Source organism: Oncorhynchus mykiss, chromosome 26 (assembly GCF_057628025.1).
Source record: "Oncorhynchus mykiss isolate SJ-2025 chromosome 26, ASM5762802v1, whole genome shotgun sequence".
NCBI classification, from domain to species: Eukaryota; Metazoa; Chordata; class Actinopteri; order Salmoniformes; family Salmonidae; genus Oncorhynchus; species Oncorhynchus mykiss.
This window is the reverse complement of record NC_143047.1, coordinates 35118404-35136301: the sequence shown is the minus strand read 5'-3', so window position 1 is coordinate 35136301 and position 17898 is coordinate 35118404. Positions and strand designations below refer to the sequence as shown.

General features: G+C 40.0%; 1 protein-coding gene across 5 annotated transcripts in view; it reads left to right on the top strand.

The window, feature by feature from the left end:
* Positions 1 to 9382: 9382 nt before the first annotated feature.
* The window catches only part of LOC110526988 (pro-interleukin-16), a 56538-nt gene continuing 48022 nt past the window's right edge, over positions 9383 to 17898 (top strand). For 3 of the 5 annotated variants that reach the window (XM_090222845.1, XM_090222846.1, XM_090222842.1), the window contains exon 1: positions 9383 to 9984. The gene's annotated coding sequence lies outside the window, so the exon portion shown is untranslated. The remainder of the gene's footprint in view (positions 9985 to 17898) is intronic. The other 2 variants (XM_090222844.1, XM_090222843.1) reach the window with 2 other exon arrangements.

Here is a 17898-nt window from a genome sequence, read left to right as displayed (position 1 = left end):
CATTTAGGGTTAGGTTTAACAGTCCTTTAGGGTTAGGGTTAACAGTCCTTTAGGGTTAACAGTCCTTTAGGGTTAACAGTCCTTTAGGGTTATGTTTAACAGTCCTTTAGGGTTAGGGTTAACAGTCCTTTAGGGTTAGGGTTAACCGTCCTTTAGGGCTAGGGTTAACAGTCCTTTAGGGTTAACAGCCATTTAGGGTTAGGGTTAACAGTCCATTAGGGTTAGGTTTAAGAGTCCTTTAGGGTTATGTTTAACAGTCCTTTAGGTTTAACAGTCCTTTAGGGTTAGGGTTAACAGTCCTTTAGGGTTAGGTTTAACAGTCCTTTAGGGTTAGGGGTAACAGTCCTTTAGGGTTAGGTTTAACAGTCCTTTAGGGTTAGGGTTAACAGTCCTTTAGGGTTAGGTTTAACAGTCCTTTAGGGTTAGGGTTAACAGTCCTTTAGGGTTATGTTTAACAGTCCTTTAGGGTTAGGTTTAACAGTCCTTTAGGGCTAGGGTTAACAGTCCTTTAGGGTTAGGTTTAACAGTCCTTTAGGGTTAGGGTTAACAGTCCTTTAGGGTTAACAGTCCTTTATGGTTAGGTTTAACAGTCCTTTAGGGTTAACAGTCCTTTAGGGTTAGGTTTAACAGTCCTTTAGGGTTAGGGTTAACAGTCATTTAGGGTTAGGTTTAACAGTCCTTTAGGGTTATGTTTAACAGTCCTTTAGGGTTAGGGTTAACAGTCCTTTAGGGTTAACAGTCGTTTAGGGTTAGGTTTAACAGTCCTTTAGGGTTAACAGTCCTTTAGGGTTAGGTTTAACAGTCCTTTATGGTTAGGGTTAACAGTCCTTTAAGGTTAGGTTTAACAGTCCTTTAGGGTTAGGTTTAACAGTCCTTTAGGGTTAGGGTTAACAGTCCTTTAGGGTTAGGTTTAACAGTCCTTTAGGGTTAGGTTTAACAGTCCTTTAGGGTTAGGTTTAACAGTCCTTTAGGGTTAGGTTTAACAGTCCTTTAGGGTTAGGGTTAACAGTCCATTAGGGTTAGGTTTAACAGTCCTTTAGGGCTAGGGTTAACAGTCCTTTAGGGTTAACAGTCATTTAGGGTTAGGGTTAACAGTCCTTTAGGGTTAGGGTTAGCAGTCATTTAGGGCTAGGGTTAACAGTCCTTTAGGGTTAGGGTTAACAGTCCTTTAGGGTTAGGGTTAACAGTCCTTTAGGGTTAGGGTTAACAGTCCTTTAGGGTTAGGTTTAACAGTCCTTTAGGGTTAAGGTTAACAGTCCTTTAGGGTTAGGGTTAACAGTCCTTTAGGGTTAGTGTTAACAGTCCTTTAGGGTTAGGTTTAACAGTCCTTTAGGGTTAGGGTTAACAGTCCTTTAGGGTTAGTGTTAACAGTCCTTTAGGGTTAGGTTTAACAGTCCTTTAGGGTTAGGGTTAACAGTCCTTTAGGGTTAACAGTCCTTTAGGGTTAGGTTTAACAGTCCTTTAGGGTTAGGGTTAGCAGTCATTTAGGGCTAGGGTTAACAGTCCTTTAGGGTTAGGGTTAACAGTCCTTTAGGGTTAACAGTCGTTTAGGGTTAGGTTTAACAGTCCTTTAGGGTTAACAGTCCTTTAGGGTTAGGTTTAACAGTCCTTTATGGTTAGGGTTAACAGTCCTTTAAGGTTAGGTTTAACAGTCCTTTAGGGTTAGGTTTAACAGTCCTTTAGGGTTAGGGTTAACAGTCCTTTAGGGTTAGGTTTAACAGTCCTTTAGGGTTAGGTTTAACAGTCCTTTAGGGTTAGGTTTAACAGTCCTTTAGGGTTAGGTTTAACAGTCCTTTAGGGTTAGGGTTAACAGTCCATTAGGGTTAGGTTTAACAGTCCTTTAGGGCTAGGGTTAACAGTCCTTTAGGGTTAACAGTCATTTAGGGTTAGGGTTAACAGTCCTTTAGGGTTAGGGTTAGCAGTCATTTAGGGCTAGGGTTAACAGTCCTTTAGGGTTAGGGTTAACAGTCCTTTAGGGTTAGGGTTAACAGTCCTTTAGGGTTAGGGTTAACAGTCCTTTAGGGTTAGGGTTAACAGTCCTTTAGGGTTAGTGTTAACAGTCCTTTAGGGTTAGGTTTAACAGTCCTTTAGGGTTAGGGTTAACAGTCCTTTAGGGTTAGTGTTAACAGTCCTTTAGGGTTAGGTTTAACAGTCCTTTAGGGTTAGGGTTAACAGTCCTTTAGGGTTAACAGTCCTTTAGGGTTAGGTTTAACAGTCCTTTAGGGTTAGGGTTAGCAGTCATTTAGGGCTAGGGTTAACAGTCCTTTAGGGTTAGGGTTAACAGTCCTTTAGGGTTAACAGTCCTTTAGGGTTAGGTTTAACAGTCCTTTAGGGTTAGGGTTAACAGTCCTTTAGGGTTAACAGTCCATTAGGATTAGGTTTAACAGTCCTTTAGGGTTAGGGTTTACAGTCCTTTAGGGTTAGGGTTAACAGTCCTTTAGGGTTAGGGTTAACAGTCCTTTAGGGTTAACAGTCCTTTAGGGTTAGGGTTAACAGTCCTTTAGGGTGAGGGTTAACAGTCCTTTAGGGTTAGGGTTAACAGTATTTTAGGGTTAGGGTTAACAGTCCTTTAGGATTAAGGTTAACAGTATTTTAGGGTTAGGGTTAACAGTCCTTTAGGGTTAGGGTTAACAGTCCTTTAGGGTTAGGGTTAACAGTTCTTCAGGTTTAGGGTTAACTGTATTTTAGGGTTAGGATTAACAGTATTTTAGAGTCAACAGTCCTTTAGGATTAAGGTTAACAGTATTGTAGGGTTAGGGTCAACAGTCCTTTAGGGTTAACAGTCCTTTAGGGTTAACAGTCCTATAGGGTTAGGATTAACAGTCTTTTAGGGTTAGGTTTAACAGTCCTTTAGGGTTAACAGTCCTTTAGGGTCAGGGTTAACAGTACTTTAGGGTTAGGGTTAGCAGTCCTTTAGGATTAGGGTTAACAGTCCTTTAGGGTTAACAGTCCTTAGGATTAGGGTTAACAGTCCTTTAGGGTTAGGTTTAACAGTATTTTAGGGTTAACAGACCTTTAGTGACCCTTCACTTCTACTTGATACAACCAGTAGCAGGGAGAGAGGCTTCACAACCTGACCTGTGTGTTGGTTTTGGGATCCTTGTGCCCAATGATTCATACACACCGTTCCCTCAATTGGTTGCTTTTAGAACCTGCATATTCCTCGTCACAGAGAAACCCTCTGTGTCTGTGTGTGTGCATGTGTGTGTATGAGTGTGTGTGCACGTGTGAGAGTGTGTGAGACTGCGGACTGCGAGTTAGACTTTATTCATTCATTCTAGCAGACTGCCTGTCTGTTCATGAGCTCATTGGGGTCAGGTTTATTCATGCAGAGATGCTTGTGAAGGTCTGGTCTACACTGACCCTGAGTAAAATATACAGTAGCCTACAGTATTTAGCAATCTGTGGGTCCCCTGCCCTAAAACATATGAAACAACAGTCCATTCATAGGTCACAAATATATTTGTGTACAATTATAAAAATATATTTACCTGTTAGTTAGAGAAACTACTTCTTATATCATCATTACTGACTGTTTTAGAACAGCATATCTTTAACTGTTTTGATCAGTACTATTAGAACTGTATGTCTTTAACTGTTTTGATCAGTACTATTAGAACTGCATGTCTTTAACTGTTTTGATCAGTACTATTAGAACTGTATGTCTTTAACTGTTTTGATCAGTACTATTAGAACTGTATGTCTTTAACGGTTTTGATCAGTACTATTAGAACTGTATGTCTTTAACGGTTTTGATCAGTACTATTAGAACTGCATGTCTTTAACTGTTTTGATCAGTACTATTAGAACTGCATGTCTTTAACGGTTTTGATCAGTACTATTAGAACTGTATGTCTTTAACTGTTTTGATCAGTACTATTAGAACTGCATGTCTTTAACTGTTTTGATCAGTACTATTAGAACTGCATGTCTTTAACGGTTTTGATCAGTACTATTAGAACTGTATGTCTTTAACGGTTTTGATCAGTACTATTAGAACTGTATGTCTTTAACGGTTTTGATCAGTACTATTAGAACTGCATGTCTTTAACTGTTTTGATCAGTACTATTAGAACTGCATGTCTTTAACTGTTTTGATCAGTACTATTAGAACTGTATGTCTTTAACTGTTTTGATCAGTACTGTTAGAACTGCATGTCTTTAACTGTTTTGATCAGTACTATTAGAACTGCATGTCTTTAACTGTTTTGATCAGTACTATTAGAACTGCATGTCTTTAACTGTTTTGATCAGTACTATTAGAACTGTATGTCTTTAACTGTTTTGATCAGTACTATTAGAACTACATGTCTTTAACTGTTTTGATCAGTACTATTAGAACTGCATGTCTTTAACTGTTTTGATCAGTACTATTAGAACTGTATGTCTTTAACTGTTTTGATCAGTACTATTAGAACTGCATGTCTTTAACTGTTTGGATCAGTACTATTAGAACTGTATGTCTTTAACTGTTTTGATCAGTACTATTAGAACTGCATGTCTTTAACTGTTTTGATCAGTATTGAAATCCTGACTAGAACCCAAAAAATTGATCATATTACTCCTGTGCTTGCCTCCCTACACTGGCTTCCTGTTAAGGCAAGGGCTGATTTCAAGATTTTACTGCTAACCTACAAAGCATTACATGGGCTTGCTCCTACCTATCTTTCTGATTTGGTCCTGCCGTACATACCTACACGTACGCTTCGCTCACAAGACGCAGTTTTAGAACTGTATGTCTTTAACTGTTTTGATCAGTACTGTTAGAACTGTATGTCTTTAACTGTTTTGATCAGTACTATTAGAACTGTATGTCTTTAACTGTTTTGATGTCTTGAAACTGTTTTGATTTCTGCCTGTGATTATTATTATTTGACCATGCCGGTCATTTATGAACATTTGAACATCTTGGCTATGTTATGTTATAATCTCCAACCGGCACAGCCAGAAGAGGACTGGCCACCCCCCATAGCCTGGTTCCTCTCTAGGTTTCTTCCTAGGTTTTGGCCTTTCTAGGGAGTTTTTCCTAGCCACCGTGCTTCTACATCTGCATTGCTTGCTGTTTGGGGTTTTAGGCTGGGTTTCTGTACAGCACTTTGAGATATCAGCTGATGTACGAAGGGCTATATAAATAAATTTGATTTGATTTGATCAGTACTATTAGAACTGTATGTCTTTAACTGTTTTGATCAGTACTATTAGAACTGCATGTCTTTAACTGTTTTGATCAGTACTGTTAGAACTGTATGTCTTTAACTGTTTTGATCAGTACTATTAGAACTGCATGTCTTTAACTGTTTTGATCAGTACTGTTAGAACTGTATGTCTTTAACTGTTTTGATCAGTACTATTAGAACTGTATGTCTTTAACTGTTTTGATCAGTACTATTAGAACTACATGTCTTTAACTGTTTTGATCAGTACTATTAGAACTGTATGTCTTTAACTGTTTTGATCAGTACTATTAGAACTGCATGTCTTTAACTGTTTTGATCAGTATTGAAATCCTGACTAGAACCCAAAAAATTGATCATATTACTCCTGTGCTTGCCTCCCTACACTGGCTTCCTGTTAAGGCAAGGGCTGATTTCAAGATTTTACTGCTAACCTACAAAGCATTACATGGGCTTGCTCCTACCTATCTTTCTGATTTGGTCCTGCCGTACATACCTACACGTACGCTTCGCTCACAAGACGCAGTTTTAGAACTGTATGTCTTTAACTGTTTTGATCAGTACTGTTAGAACTGTATGTCTTTAACTGTTTTGATCAGTACTATTAGAACTGTATGTCTTTAACTGTTTTGATGTCTTGAAACTGTTTTGATTTCTGCCTGTGATTATTATTATTTGACCATGCCGGTCATTTATGAACATTTGAACATCTTGGCTATGTTATGTTATAATCTCCAACCGGCACAGCCAGAAGAGGACTGGCCACCCCCCATAGCCTGGTTCCTCTCTAGGTTTCTTCCTAGGTTTTGGCCTTTCTAGGGAGTTTTTCCTAGCCACCGTGCTTCTACATCTGCATTGCTTGCTGTTTGGGGTTTTAGGCTGGGTTTCTGTACAGCACTTTGAGATATCAGCTGATGTACGAAGGGCTATATAAATAAATTTGATTTGATTTGATCAGTACTATTAGAACTGTATGTCTTTAACTGTTTTGATCAGTACTATTAGAACTGCATGTCTTTAACTGTTTTGATCAGTACTGTTAGAACTGTATGTCTATAACTGTTTTGATCAGTACTATTAGAACTGCATGTCTTTAACTGTTTTGATCAGTACTATTAGAACTGTATGTCTTTAACTGTTTTGATCAGTACTATTAGAACTGCATGTCTTTAACTGTTTGGATCAGTACTATTAGAACTGTATGTCTTTAACTGTTTTGATCAGTACTATTAGAACTGCATGTCTTTAACTGTTTTGATCAGTACTATTAGAACTGCATGTCTTTAACTGTTTGGATCAGTACTATTAGAACTGTATGTCTTTAACTGTTTTGATCAGTACTATTAGAACTGCATGTCTTTAACTGTTTTGATCAGTACTATTAGAACTGTATGTCTTTAACTGTTTTGATCAGTACTATTAGAACTGTATGTCTTTAACTGTTTTGATCAGTACTATTAGAACTACATGTCTTTAACTGTTTTGATCAGTACTATTAGAACTGTATGTCTTTAACTGTTTTGATCAGTACTATTAGAACTGTATGTCTTTAACTGTTTTGATCAGTACTATTAGAACTGTATGTCTTTAACTGTTTTGATCAGTACTATTAGAACTACATGTCTTTAACTGTTTTGATCAGTACTATTAGAACTGCATGTCTTTAACTGTTTTGATCAGTACTATTAGAACTGTATGTCTTTAACTGTTTTGATCAGTACTATTAGAACTGCATGTCTTTAACTGTTTGGATCAGTACTATTAGAACTGCATGTCTTTAACTGTTTTGATCAGTACTATTAGAACTGCATGTCTTTAACTGTTTTGATCAGTATTAGAATCCTGACTAGAACCCCAAAAATGTATCATATTACTCCTGTGCTTGCCTCCCTACACTGGCTTCCTGTTAAGGCAAGGGCTGATTTCAAGGTTTTACTGCTAACCTACAAAGCATTACATGGGCTTGCTCCTACCTATCTTTCTGATTTGGTCCTGCCGTACATACCTACACGTACGCTTCGCTCACAAGACGCAGTTTTAGAACTGCATGTCTTTAACTGTTTTGATCAGTACTGTTAGAACTGTATGTCTTTAACTGTTTTGATCAGTACTGTTAGAACTGTATGTCTTTAACTGTTTTGATGTCTTGAAACTGTTTTGATTTCTGCCTGTGATTATTATTATTTGACCATGCCGGTCATTTATGAACATTTGAACATCTTGGCTATGTTATGTTATAATCTCCAACCGGCACAGCCAGAAGAGGACTGGCCACCCCCCATAGCCTGGTTCCTCTCTAGGTTTCTTCCTAGGTTTTGGCCTTTCTAGGGAGTTTTTCCTAGCCACCGTGCTTCTACATCTGCATTGCTTGCTGTTTGGGGTTTTAGGCTGGGTTTCTGTACAGCACTTTGAGATATCAGCTGATGTACGAAGGGCTATATAAATAAATTTGATTTGATTTGATCAGTACTATTAGAACTGTATGTCTTTAACTGTTTTGATCAGTACTATTAGAACTGCATGTCTTTAACTGTTTTGATCAGTACTGTTAGAACTGTATGTCTTTAACTGTTTTGATCAGTACTATTAGAACTGCATGTCTTTAACTGTTTTGATCAGTACTATTAGAACTGTATGTCTTTAACTGTTTTGATCAGTACTATTAGAACTGCATGTCTTTAACTGTTTGGATCAGTACTATTAGAACTGTATGTCTTTAACTGTTTTGATCAGTACTATTAGAACTGCATGTCTTTAACTGTTTTGATCAGTACTATTAGAACTGCATGTCTTTAACTGTTTGGATCAGTACTATTAGAACTGTATGTCTTTAACTGTTTTGATCAGTACTATTAGAACTGCATGTCTTTAACTGTTTTGATCAGTACTATTAGAACTGTATGTCTTTAACTGTTTTGATCAGTACTATTAGAACTACATGTCTTTAACTGTTTTGATCAGTACTATTAGAACTGTATGTCTTTAACTGTTTTGATCAGTACTATTAGAACTGTATGTCTTTAACTGTTTTGATCAGTACTATTAGAACTGTATGTCTTTAACTGTTTTGATCAGTACTATTAGAACTACATGTCTTTAACTGTTTTGATCAGTACTATTAGAACTGCATGTCTTTAACTGTTTTGATCAGTACTATTAGAACTGTATGTCTTTAACTGTTTTGATCAGTACTATTAGAACTGCATGTCTTTAACTGTTTGGATCAGTACTATTAGAACTGCATGTCTTTAACTGTTTTGATCAGTACTATTAGAACTGCATGTCTTTAACTGTTTTGATCAGTATTAGAATCCTGACTAGAACCCCAAAAATGTATCATATTACTCCTGTGCTTGCCTCCCTACACTGGCTTCCTGTTAAGGCAAGGGCTGATTTCAAGGTTTTACTGCTAACCTACAAAGCATTACATGGGCTTGCTCCTACCTATCTTTCTGATTTGGTCCTGCCGTACATACCTACACGTACGCTTCGCTCACAAGACGCAGTTTTAGAACTGCATGTCTTTAACTGTTTTGATTTCTGCCTGTGATTATTATTATTTGACCATGCTGGTCATTTATGAACATTTGAACATCTTGGCTATGTTCTGTTATAATCTCCAACCGGCACAGCCAGAAGAGCCTGGTTTCTCCAACCGGCCACCCCCCATAGCTTGGTTCCTCTCTAGGTTTCTTCTTAAGTTTTGGCCTTTCTAGGGAGTTTTTCCTAGCCACCGTGCTTCTACACCTGCATTGCTTTGCTGTTTGGGGTTTTAGGCTGGGTTTCTGTACAGCACTTTGAGATATCAGCTGATGTACGAAGGGCTATATAAATACATTTGATTTGATTTGATTTGATCAGTACTGTTAGAACTGTATGTCTTTAACTGTTTTGATCAGTATTATTAGAACAGTGTACATCTTTCCCTCACCAGGATGACTCTATAACTTTCCCTCTGTAGGACTTTTCTGAGCATACGTTTCTCTAACCAGATCTACTCTATGCATATCTTTCCCTAACTAGAACTATACTTTATAAAGTGGTTCCTGAAAGGAACATGTTGGCTATAGAGCGTCTATTCATCCTTAGAGACATATAAAGTATACCCAAACAGACACTGGCTGACCCAACTACACACACACACAACCACACACACAATCCCCTCCCCAAACACACCCACACACAGTCGGTGAAGACTGCAGCATTGTGCGACACAGAGTAGGTGTGAGGTCAGACAGTACTAAGTGCTCCCTCTCTGGATTTGGCTCACAGGAAAAGACCAATGATTTGGAGGACTGGAGCTCTGAGACAAGCTCTTGTGTCCTCTAGTCAGCTGGGAAAAGGAGGGAGGGCAGACGAGGAGGGAGAGAAGGGAGGGAGGCTAGGAGGGAGGGCGGTAGTTACAAATGCCCAATCTAACTCACTAAACCTCTGACCATGCTTTTAGAGAAATGTCAGATCTGCTCTGTGGAGGAGAGAAGTATTAAACAGAGGTAAACAGCAGCTTAAGGTAAAACTCCTTAGGCACAGATCTAGGATCAACTCTGATATCTAACAAAAACTGACCTCAGATCAGTGTCTAGAAGCAATGTCTTCCTACTTTGAGATCTCATCTGTCTCAGCATCTTTCTCTGGATTACTGGACAACTATAACTAACCCTGGGTTTGCCGGTGTTAACCCTTAGACAACTATTACTAACCTTGGGTTCGTTGGTGTTAACCCCTGGACAACTCTAACTAACCCTGGGTTCGCTGGTGTTAACCCCTGGACAGCATGGCTGCTGTGGGAAAGAGATGATGATTGACTATGGTGAGTTTTTACCTCTCACGTTGTATACAAGGGTTGAATTGGAATATATTGATACTCTTCCCAAAATGTGTCTTTTTCCATAATGATTTTTATGAATCAATTTCTATGAAATTCTTTGTTATTTACCGTACTAAGGTGGTGTAAACGTTTTCCCATTACCCAAAAGACAGATGTTGTCTGTTTTACAAAGAATATTAACAGAGAATACTGTCCATATCATATCGTAATTCACACAGCAATATCATATTGGTAATGTGTGATTCTTTAAGTTATGACTTAAGTCTATGTAATGAAGATACACAGGAAGAGCCTTGAATCTATTCCCCCGGGAGAGTTTGAATCTATTCCTCAGGAAGAGTTTGGAATATATTACTCAGGAAGAGTTTGAATCTATTCCTCAGGAAGAGTTTGGAATATATTACTCAGGAAGAGTTTGGAATCTATTACTCAGGAAGAGTTTGGAATCTTTTCCTGGGATCCATAAAATACTTTGGATGATATTTTGCAACTATCAAAATTGGTTGCAGAGCAGTTCAATGGTGCACTTGTTGGCCTTGAGAGATGGATGTGTGTATACAATCATGCACACGCACACACGCACACACACAGAAGCACGCACACAGGCACACACACAGTCTTGTACCGCTAACCTTGTTGGGACACATAATTCAGTCCCATTCAAAATCCTATTTTCCCTAACGCCTAACCCTAAACCTAACCCTTACCCGTACTCTTAACCCAACCCCAACCCCAAAACTTAACCTTAACCCTAACCCTAAACCTAGCTCCTAACCCAGTTCGTCAGATTTATGTTTGTTTACTATTCTTGTGGACACACACACACACACACACACACACACACACACACACACACACACACACACACACACACACACACACACACACACACACACACACACACACACACTGAGTAGACCAATTATGTAACACTGTGTGTACAGCAGCTCGAAGACATATTTAAAAACACAAATAGCCAAGTGAATACAGGGGTGGATGGGCAAGGTTTCCTCTTGGCTAACACACAGGGACACATGACATTTTTGGCCGAAGAATGCTAGCCCATGCTAGCCACAGACTGGACACTGGTTATACACTGCATACTTAGCATTCCACATAAACACACAACACAACTTAAATTGACAGTTATCCAGACTGCATTTTAAGGAAAACTCCACCCAAAACTATATTTTGGTATTTGTTTCATTAGTCCATTGTTGATATTGTCCCAAAATGTCAGCAATAATGTTTTCAAGATATATAACTTTCAAAATCTTATCTTGAAAACTGTATTTCTGACATGCAAAACACTTTGGGACTATATTAACAATGGACTAATGAAAGAAATACCAAAATATAGTTTTTGGGTGGAATTGTGCTTTAAGTAAACATCCAGAAATGATGACATTAAAGGGCTATCTAGGATTCCTACAACATCACAGTTTTAATAGTTGATCTGAGCTCATGGCATGTACTGGTTATATTCTTCAACAATCAATGGCTATTTATCATTCATTTAAAAGTCAAAAAATGGATGTGACAATCCTAGATTGGCCCTTTAAATGTGGAGTTCATTCTAATCCAACCAAATCCAGCGACAGGATCGGAATACATTCATTATCCATGATTGAGTGACTTGACAGAAGACACTGTAAAGTTATGAAAATGAAACAATGTTATGTCCTTTAACCAAAGCTGCCCTCAGAAGGAAAAAAGACCTCATGTAAATACGGAACAACACACACTTTGTTTGCCTCCCTCGTCTGCAGAGGTCCCCCCCTCCCCCCCTTCTCTCTGAATCAGGTCCTATTGCACTCAGTAATGACAGCTCACCGCTGCAGCTTATGGACAGAATATGTGTTTTCTGTGAGAGCACTGGCATTCACGCATTCACGACTAGTGAGCGCGCACGCACACACACACACACACACACACACACACACACACACACACACACACACACACACACACACACACACACACACACACACACACACACACACACAGCTTCATATACAGCCCTCTCTTTCTCGCTCTCTCTCTTCCCCATCCAAAGTTCTGAAAACAGTGTTACTGCTGTGTCCCATTACATCAATAGACTTTATTTGTGTCAGAGGAAATTCCGAGTCACTCTGTAGTGCTGCTGTTCCATTGCTGGAAGAAGTGAACGTTTCTCCCTTAAGTCCTTTAAACAAGTGACCTTATACCAGAGGATTATACAAAACAGACCTATAAATACACATAGTCACCAACTCTGTGCCTGGCAAGGGCCTAGAAATATAATGACTGGCATGGGTTCACTCAATATGGCCACCGGTCCACCCATCATGGTACATTGACTTTAATGAGAAAGGCTCTTCTAGTTATTCTATTTCTATGGGCCTAATAGCACCAAGTACTGGAGTATAGAACCGACTGAAAACCTGGCCAGTAGATGCTGAGTACCTAGATACTATGATTAGATGTGTATATAGCTTTTTCCTAAATGCATTTCTGTCAATGTGCTTAACAATAACCTGGGCCTGACCCCTAAAAATATGATAGCAGTAGCAGCAGCAGTACAGGGGCTGCTATGGACAACCTCCCTTAGACTAACTACCTTGAGAGGAAACCAAGATCTAAAGAAGGAGCCCATCCTCCTCTTGTTTGGCAGGTAAACGTTAAGATAAAATTCTTACCAATTATGCTCATTATTATTATTTTTTTTTGTGTTTACACTTCACATACTAGTTTGTTATTAAGGCACATGAAAGATCACAATAAATAATTTCTGTAAAACATTTTTTTTTTATGAAAACCCTTTTTTTTTTTTACTTTCAAATGACTGTCCTGTAAAGTAGTAATGTCAGGCATGCCAACCTAGACCAGAGTCAATGTCGGCCCAGGCATGTCACTGCTGACACATCTACCCTGTAGACCTATTCTTTCACTTTGGTAAAGCCAATTGTCTGAAATCAAATAATGGAAAAGCCATTCATATCTACCTAGTGCACTAACTAATACCCTACCCTGAGTAGAAGTAAAGTCAACAGTCTAGAAGAGGAAAGTTGACCTTGAGCTTAAGCTGTGTCAGCATCAGTGTGTGTGTGTGTGTGTGTGTGTGTGTGTGTGTGTGTGTTAGTTTGTTGCGTGTGCGCGTGCGTGTACATGTGGGGTTTACTGTGCTCACAAACCAACATGGGGAGAGAGAGAGAGAGAGAGACAGAGAGACAGAGATAGAGAGGGGGGAAGAGAGAGACAGAGATAGAGAAGGGGGGAAGAGAGAGACAGAGATAGAGAAGGGGAGGTGAGACAGAGGAGGGAGAGAGACAGAGAGAGACAGAGACAGAGAAGGGGGGAAGAGAGAGAGAAGGGGGAGGAGAGAGAGAGAGACAGAGAGACAGAGATAGAGAAGGGGGGAAGAGAGAGACAGAGATAGAGAGAGACAGAGAGACAGAGATAAAGAAGGGGGGAAGAGAGAGACAGAGATAGAGAGAGACAGAGAAACAGAGATAGAGAAGGGGGGAAGAGAGAGACAGAGATAGAGAAGGGGGGAAGAGAGAGAGAAGGGGGAGGAGAAAGAGAGAGAGACAGCGAGACAGAGATAGAGAAGGGGGAAGAGAGAGACAGAGAGACAGAGATAGAGAAGGGGGAAGAGAGAGACAGAGATAGAGAAGGGGGGAAGAGAGAGACAGAGATAGAGAAGGGGAGAGAGAGAGAAGGGGGAGGAGAGAGAGAGAGAGAGACAGAGATAGAGAAGGGGAGGTGAGACAGAGGAGGGAGAGATATAAAAGGGGAGGAGAGACAGAGGAGGGAGAGAGACAGAGAGAGACAGAGGAGGGGAGGGGAGAGAGAGAGAGAAGGGGGAGGAGAGAGAGAGAGAAAGGGAGGAGAGACAGAGGAGGGAGAAGAGAGAGAGAGTGTGAGATATAGAGAAAGGGAGGAGAGACAGAGAAGAGAGAGAGAAAGATACGTGGGGATGAGAGGTAGAGGGGTCTCGGGCAGCAGTGAACAGTAAACAGAGAAAGATAGAGAGGGAGACCTTCAACAAACCTTCAACATGATGCAGATCTGTGTCTCCAGTCTATCTACTGTATCTGATCTGAGGGATTATTAGCCAGCCTGAAGCATTTACAGCAAACACACTAAATGGGACTGTGTACATGCAAGTGTGTGTGTGTGTGTGTGTGTGTGTGTGTGTGTGTGTGTGTGTGTGTGTGTGTGTGTGTGTGTGTGTGTGTGTGTGTGTGTGTGTGTGTGTGTGTGTGTGTGTGTGTGTGTGCTGCTTGCCTCATTATTACAATAATGACAAACATCCTTCCATTATCAGAGCTCCCAATTCTCTTTAAAAAAACAACAACTTGTGTGGCACATGGGGTTTCCACTTAACCTCCCGTCTGTTATTGGAAGACCTTTCTGTTACATCACAACATAGTGTTGTATCAACCACCATACAGAGAGGTGTTTGTCAGCATGTGGAGTCACAGCTCCTGTGGAAGTCAGCTCTTGTGGACCTTGGCCAGGGATCACAGAGAGCAGGGAAGCAACCTAAGACATGTGGCTGGGACATGGTTGTGTGTGTGTGTGTGTGTGTGTGTGTGTGTGTGTGTGTGTGTGTGTGTGTGTGTGTGTGTGTGTGTGTGTGTGTGTGTGTGTGTGTGTGTGTGTGTGTGTGTGTGTGTGTGTGTGTGTGTGGAGGGGGAAACGAAGACCCAGACTCAGCATGAGAGAGACCTGTCAGTCAGTCAGGATTTCTTATAACATGTTATGTCATTGATATGACAGTCTTAAGTAACCCTTATGACACAGGGTTCATAAAGTCTTACCTTTCCATCTGTTTGTTAATACATTTTTTTACTTGTCATATTTTATTTATATTCTTGGGCATTATTTACAGGCATTATTGACAGACATTATTGACAGACATTATTTACAGGCATTATTGACAGACATTATTTACAGGCATTATTGACAGGCATTATTGACAGGCATTATTGACATACATTATTTACAGGCATTATTGACAGACATTATTTACAGGCATTATTTACAGGCATTATTGACAGACATTATTTACAGGCATTATTGACAGACATTATTTACAGGCATTATTGACAGGCATTATTGACAGGCATTATTGACAGACATTATTTACAGGCGTTATTTACAGGCATTATTGACAGGCATTATTTACAGGCATTATTGACAGACATTATTTACAGGCATTATTGACAGGCATTATTGACAGACATTATTTACAGGCATTATGTACAGGCATTATTGACAGACATTATTTACAGGCATTATTGACAGACATTATTTACAGGCATTATTTACAGGCATTATTGACAGACATTATTTACAGGCGTTATTTACAGGCATTATTGACCGGCATTGTTAACAGACATTATTTACAGGCATTATTGCAGAGAATTGCTCTCTCTCCAGATGACTCCATGGAATGATTTTACATTCCAAGCTGTCTGGTTTCTTTCATTATTGCAGTTGGTCCATGAATGAAGTGTTTTGTAAATGATCTAGTTGACTGGGCTGGGAACATCGAGTACCCAATGTTATTTTGAGGCGGCACTGATAGCCGTTTACTGGGCTGGGAACATCGAGTACCCAATGTTATTTTGAAGTGACACTGATAGCCGTTTACTGGGCTGGGAACATCGAGTACCCAATGTTATTTTGAAGTGACACTGATAGCCGTTTACTGGGCTGGGAACATCGAGTACCCAATGTTATTTTGAGGCGGCACTGATAGCCGTTTACTGGGCTGGGAACATTGAGTACCCAATGTTATTTTGAAGTGACACTGATAGCCGTTTACTGGGCTGGGAACATCGAGTACCCAATGTTATTTTGAAGTGACACTGATAGCCGTTTACTGGGCTGGGAACATCGAGTACCCAATGTTATTTTGAAGTGACACTGATAGCCGTTTACTGGGCTGGGAACATCGAGTACCCAATGCTATTTTGAAGTGACACTGATAGCTGTTTACTGGGCTGGGAACATCGAGTACCCAATGTTATTTTGAAGTGACACTGATAGCCGTTTACTGGGCTGGGAACATCGAGTACCCAATGTTATTTTGAGGCGGCACTGATAGCCATTTTTATTGGTTGTGTGACACCATCAGAACAACAACCAACCAATCATGCGTACTTTCATGTCTCCCGACGAATGAGGGGATTCTACTTATGCCCTGGGCCTGCCCTGGGGTGAACCGGGTTAGCGTTGATTACATTCGTTCTGGAACCAGGATCACTCCTGGACATGAGCCAGGTGCCCCGTTTTGGCCGACCGCAAAGTTGTCTCGAAACAAAAGTGGCGAAGGTTAAGCAGGTGGAGTGATGAGTAGAGTTTTTACATGCAGACAGACGGGTTTGCTTTTGATAAAAAGGCTTTATCTGCTTCCCAATGAAAACTAGTTACAAAAAATCTAACATAGATTTGATGGAAAAAATATGTTTCTGAACGATGCATCATGCTGCCTTGTTGACAACATGACCGAGCAGCGCAGATTACGGTTGGATTTAAGAAGGGAGCTCCTTCCTCATCGCTTTTCCCCATTCACGTCACAGGCCATAGCCCGGCGGACTTAATCGAACTCCCTCAAAGAATGCTGAATAATGTTGATTGATTTTTGAAGAGGCAATGCTTTCAAAAGAGTCACACATGCTCAACAACCTTTCTCACCCCCCTCAAACATATACAACTACAATCATTTGTCATGGGATGCCCTTCTCTGGCTGTAAACCGGTGGTAGAGACGTGAGATTACAGTTTATGTCAGGATTTCACATGACAGTCAACAGCAAACAACACAATGAAGAGAAAGGGTCTGTTTATGACAGTCAACAGCAAACAACACAATGAAGAGAAAGGGTCTGTTTATGACAGTCAACAGCAAACAACACAATGAAGAGAAAGGGTCTGTTTATGACAGTCAACAGCAAACAACACAATGAAGAGAAAGGGTCTGTTTATGACAGTCAAAAGCAAACAACATAATATAGAGAAAGTGTCTGTACATGACAGTCAACAGCAGAGAAAGAGTCTGTACATAACAGTCAACAGCAAACAACACAATACAGAGAAAGGGTCTGTTTATGGCAGTCAACAGCAAACAACACAATACAGAGCAAAGCATGACAGTGGGGTTGTATTACTGTTGGTAAAGTAAATAAGTAAGTAAGCAGCCCATAGGGCAGGAGCATAGATATCCCTTAACCTAAAATATATGTTCATAAATACAGTTGATACAGGTTTTACATTTTCTGTAGAAATAGCCTCTAAAATATATAAAAACAGACCACAACTGTCTCAGAGGGGTTGGGTTAAATGAGGAAGTCAGATTTCAGTTGAATACATTCTGACTAGGTATCCACCAATCCCTTTCAATGTTTGTTTTCTTGGAAAGCTGTTGTAATACACTTTGTTATAATATGATAAAGTGTCAGTACTTGTTGCATTTACAACTTCAACTATCATCAACTGATTTCAGCCAGGGTATGGCTGAGGACTGACAGCATTTACAACTTGTCTCAGTACTACCGTCAACTGATTTCAGCCAGGGTATGGCTGAGGACTGACAGCATTTACAACTTGTCTCAGTACTATCATCAACTGATTTCAGCCAGGGTGTGGCTGAGGACTGACAGCATTTACAACTTGTCTCAGTACTACCATCACCTGATTTCAGCCAGGGTATGGCTGAGGACTGACAGCATTTACAACTTGTCTCAGTACTACCATCAACTGATTTCAGCCAGGGTATGGCTGAGGACTGACAGCATTTACAACTTGTCTCAGTACTATCATCAACTGATTTCAGCCAGGGTGTGGCTGAGGACTGACAGCATTTACAACTTGTCTCAGTACTATCATCAACTGATTTCAGCCAGGG